Raw genomic sequence first — 6,000 nt, forward strand, 5'->3', positions numbered from 1 at the left:
GTTTGCCATCGGAGTAACTCCCACAGGCTATATTGCACTCAACTACAATAGAGTTAATATTTGTTATGCTAACTAAATGCTGAGAATAATACCATTTATTCGGTTGTAATATAACATTATCAAAACCAAGCATTTTTCCTATTGAAGTAGATAATGTAAAGTCAATAGGCTTATCAGAACGAATTTCGAGCTTCATAGTATTCGTGTTAGCTCTTATATTAAGTTTCTTTTCGTCACTATTCAATTTACTCTTTAAAGCTAATATAATGTCATCAACTTCATATGCACCCGTATCAAGATCAATTAATTTATCACCATATTTGAAGGTAGAATTTTTACCTTTTATAACATTTGCAATGCTATTGTGAGTACAGAAATTAATCAATCCAATTTCCCATTCTTTATTTTTATCCAAATCAAGGATTTCTTGTAAATGTTCATAGAGATCACTTGATCTAGATCGTAATGTAATAACAACCATCTTATATGTTTTCGGTACAAATACTGGATTACAACTGGTTCACAAAAAACAAGAGCATAAGGTGTCCACATATATTTGTATGTAATGGTTGCATGTGCTCAACATTGTAAAAAAATATCTACACCTGTTTCTTTTTTCCAATATTTATTCAATTCATAAGGTGGTTGTAAATTACCAATTGGATCAAAATAGTAAACATTTGATCCTCATTTCTTATAACCAACCCAGTGTGTACCATGTCCGGATTGACTGTCTAAATTAACAATACAATTCTCATTTTTTAGAATCTTATTAGGTAATGTATCTATTTAGGGGAATTTGTAATAATTTACACCATTTTATTAGATTGTGATTAGACAATTCACCATCGATATTCATTTTTTCACCTTCTTTGTCTTTCTATGTTTTTTAACTCCTTTTTTACTTTTTTTCTTTGGGAATAAACTTACACCATATGATGAGGAGGAGGAGGAGGGGTTGGTAGAATCAAAATACGACCACCAGTCGTGATTGGGGGGTACAGTTTCAAATAGTAACCTCTACCTGCAATATGCTGTTTCAACTGAGCAATAGCTATTTTCCTTAGCGAGGTGCTATGAGTTTTCCTAACACTTGTGCTCTTCTTCTTCTTTCTCAAACCACCGCCAAACGCTGCTTTAGCTTTCATCACATTTGTTACAAGATAACTAAGTGCTTTTTCACTGAGAGATGTTTTTGGATTTTTGAATATCTCCCATGCAGCGTTTGCAAGAGCTCTGTCTGCAGTCATGACTTATTATCACTATTTTGAGTGTATGCTATATCATGTACCTTACAGGCTCTATCTAATGAATTTATACCTTGATCACCTCTCTTTAACCTTTGATTAACCTTTGTTCCTGGGCCACACTACTGATAGCCCCCCGGCAAAATGAATTTCACTTGGTGAGATATTAATTAATTTATTTAAAATAGTTGATGTAATGTCCCCTGCAGTACCTGCTATACCTTTGACAATTTTGCTAGCTGAAATCAAGATTCCTCTCCCTCGTTTCCTAGAAGATAACTTTCTTCCACATACCATTTTTCATTACTTTTCAACTCAATAGTTGAACATCAACTGAGGTTGATTAATCAAACACTTAACCTCAATCGAGAGACAAAGAAATTGTCTCACTAAGTGCTTTATATATTACTACAAAGTTGGTATGTTTTAATCAATAGGGAATACAATTTTCTATCATCAAGTGTCTTATTAGCACACTTGTTAAGTATGTTGTAAGTTTTGTAGAAATTGCAAAGAATTGAACGTTCATCAATCATAAATCTATACCAATGTCTTAGACTAACATCGAGAGAAACATCTGATGAATTGACACATGATTTGATATAAGATAATGTATGATTTCTTACTAGCAGAGATTCCTGCATCAATGGAGGTGTTTGCAAATCCCTAATCTTATTTCATACATTTTGTATAGATTCCAATATTCTCTTACTATCATTTTGCATTGAATCATATTTTTCCAAAGCAATATGGAGAAGTAATAGCATATTCACACAACATATTATAACAAGAAGAACAAATACTATTCTCCATACGATTATCTTCATTGCACAACTTCTCCCTTCCCTTCAAGTGTTGTAAGCATACTGATAAAAATTGATTGCAATATCTATAGTGAGTGTGTAGCGCTAACAGATGAGAGAGAATGCTGCAACAAGGTTGAGACCAACATGTGGTGCATGCGCGTGCATGCAGCAGCAACTATAAAATAGCTTCTCTTGTGACCGTACACTCATTGACTGCACAGTTACAAGAGCATCTATTCTTGCGTGAACAGTGTACTATTCTACATCTTCCACATTCATTGACTGCTCAGTTACAAGAGGATCTATTCTTGCATGAACAGTGTACTATTCTACATCTTCTTTGACACAAAAAACAGGTGAGAATTAAAAACAATTTTTACAAAAACAATATTACAATTTATTATTATTATTATTCACTACAATATTCACATCACATACTACTTGTAAAGCATCCCACTGCAACATGCTATGACAATAAAATTGTTAAATTTTAACAATCTCAATGTCACTCTATGTGGCAGTGACATGCTTCACCACTATTGCTAAATTTTTACAGTTGTTATTGAATTTAGCAACTTTTGTTGGATTAATTGTGGAAGAAAATCTCTGAGGTAGATATACCTCAGAGATTTTCTTTGTAGAAGCAATTTTTATTTTTAATATAATTCTTCTACCATGATGATTTGTTTCTTCACACGCAGAGATGATATTGTGTGGAATGTCTTCCGCCAACTCGCAGAGAGGCATCCATGGTTTTGGTGACGGCCTATTGATGAGTGAAAAAAAATAATCATCATCATCCTCCCGCTCCTCCCGCGCCTCCTCCCCAGTAGTGGAGTGATGGAGGAGTTCTCACACATGTGTTTCTGTTAAATGAAAATCTATGATTAGTAATTTATCATAATTTGTTTCAGAGTATCGAGTTGATATTGACAGATTATCAACACATTCTCTACAGAATCTCAAAGTGAGTAATAACTGATATTGGAATGATTTGAATAAATAATATTTCTTGATTCATATTGCTGAGATATCTGGGCCTAATTCAGGCGTAACTCCGAATTGTGAGATAGTAGACTGTAGACAATGAATAATGTAGATGTTGAAGTAACTGTCTAGGTTAGACAATGTCAGTCCAGAATCACATAAATTCAATGCAGAGAAACAGCCACTTGAGTGCGCTGGTTCTCGTTCTCTCTGGTATGACAGAATACAATAATGTATCTGTGAATGAAATGAAAACAGCTCAGGACGCTGAATGACAGACAAATAAATATGTTTATTTGCTGTTGTGTTGAAAATACCTCTAAGCATGTAGTAGGATCTTAATGTATGAATTAATGTAAGAATATATAATACAATTGATATTTATTGAATTGCCTTGTGCAATGCTTAAGACTAATTGCAGTACAAATGTTGATGAAAATCTGAATAAATGAATTGAATGCTCGAAACCGCTTGTATTTAATGAATTGACCTATTTCCATAGATATAAGAATAATGTAGGAATGTAGGAATTGACCTTCTGTGAGGTTTGAAATTGAATTGATTTGAGTAATAAGAATACAACTTAATACTATAAATAATTGCATGAATAAGTAGAATAATAATAATAAATGCACTTCCAAAATCGCTAATGGAATGATTGAAATTGAAATAAGTATCACAACTTGAAATATTAAATAATGTTTGAAAAATAATTGAATTGAGATAAATAAAATCTTGAATTGAATGATAACTTGTCATAAAGTTTCATGAATAATCTTTGCAAAACACAATAAATGAATAAATGTAATAAATGTACTTGACCTAATAACTAATGATTAGATATGGTATACAAAATTGAATGTTGGTAACTTGATGTTACAAAAAGTCTCATATGTGAGATGGAAACCTGAATCTTATGAGATGTCAGTGAATCAATAATTAATGAAGCCTTCAAAACCAATAATGCTTGGTGGAAGGTACAGAAACAACAACTAGGGATGCTCTGTAAGATGACTGTGAGGACAGTTGAAACCGCCTTATTAAGTTTTAGTAAATAATGTACAAAAATGTTGAAGGTGCCATATAATATCCATTGGTAGAGCAATGCGTGATTGACTCTGATATTATATTTCATATGCTGATAATTGTATGACCCAACCTCAGTTAGAATTATGAATAATAATAATCGTTGAAGCAAGAAAAATGTACAAGTGTTTATGAACACTGTCATGTGAAAATTATGCTGCAAATAGATGGGAGCTACCATGAAATATGAATTAATAAATGCCTCTGAGAAAAGGGGCCATGAATAAGATTGTTAAATGAATTGAAATTTATGTATCTTAAATGAAACCTGGTGAGGGAAGAGCTGGTCTGTCCCATATGCGGCCGTACCCCCATACTGGCTCTGCTTGGCTGAATCTAACGTCATTGGGCACGGATGAAGTCCTCTTGGAGTCGAATGATGAGTGACTGAACTGAATCGCAGTTGAACTATGACGAATTTGGACGATGATGCACGAAATGAATGTTTTTGACCGGACAGTTTATGAACTTGGTGCACAATGACTAATTCACTGGGTGTAATGAATGTTCTGACTCTAATCCACGATGAATGAAGGCAATTGATGAAAGTTCAATTCTACATGTGCATGTTGGATGGCTAAGTATGAGTGGGCAAGTTAGGTTATGTGAACCAACTGCATGAATGTAACCGTGAATTGGCTGGTTTAACGGTGAAAATATGTTGCTAATTAATTGAATACTGCAGAATATATCTTTATGATTTTGATATATGACCTGGCTGACTCTAGTGTCCAACGTATGTTGGGATGCTTGGATCGTTTCTGGAACACACTAGTTGAAGGGTCTCTAACTTGATGTCTAGAGCCTATGATGAAAGTTTGTTGCTGAAGTTGGATTGAATTGTTGAATTGATTGAATGTAGATTGAGTACATTCTATATGACAGAAATGCCTCGAATTGGTTGTCAGCCAGATGGAAGGAATGCAGAACCAAGTGTTACAAAACCATTGAAACTAATGAAAATTGCAGTTTGAAATAACAGTTCATGATTGTGTGAGCCTATGCTTTATGTTGAATTGATAATTAATGATGAGAGTTCTTGAGAATAAACGTTTGAAGTGATTGAATGTGAAAGCATGGCAAGTTTGGCACTGAGTCCTAAAGTTGAGATATTTACTGAAATGGTCTTACGAATTCGATGAATGATATATTGGCATTGACGGTATTCCTTGATGAATACATTGAAAACACTTTTGAACTGTTATGAATGACTGGGAAGTTTAAATAAACTTGAAAACGGGAGCCTACCCCATGACAATGTTGACCTGTTGAATTTGGAATTGAGAGTGCCCGGCAGAAGCCGAAAAGTAAAGTGCAACGTGCGTGACCAGAAACACATGAATGCATGTGCAAATTATGAATGTAAATCTTGTGGAGATGAATGTTGAGCATTGGCAAATATATGAAATAAACCAATAAATACGTTGACGTCGAATAGATACAAATATACAATGAAATATACGCAGAAATAGTATGATGCAGATGACCAAATAAAGATGGCGGTGGGATTGATTGATGGCAGTTGCGAAATTGGCGGTCGATTCAAATGAGGTGTCGATCAATTGAATCAGCTGCTGAAACGATGCTGACAAAGTGATAAGACAAAATGTACAAAATTGACACACCTTGACGATAAAAATGGTGAAACAAGTTAATGAGAAGCTGAGATTTCACATTCTTCCCCCACGAAGGACTATTCGCCTTGAAACCAAGGTAGAATAAGGCCGTAAAATGAAATATGTAAAAGAACAGCTGCGAATGTGATGATGCAATGAAACGAACACAAAACAAAAAACTGGATGCAAGATAATGACGATAAAAACTGTACAAGTTGACGAATGTAAAACAATGATGAACTAATCTTCTTCTTCGAA

Source organism: Nilaparvata lugens, chromosome X, assembly GCF_014356525.2.
Source record: "Nilaparvata lugens isolate BPH chromosome X, ASM1435652v1, whole genome shotgun sequence".
NCBI lineage: Eukaryota > Metazoa > Arthropoda > Insecta > Hemiptera > Delphacidae > Nilaparvata > Nilaparvata lugens.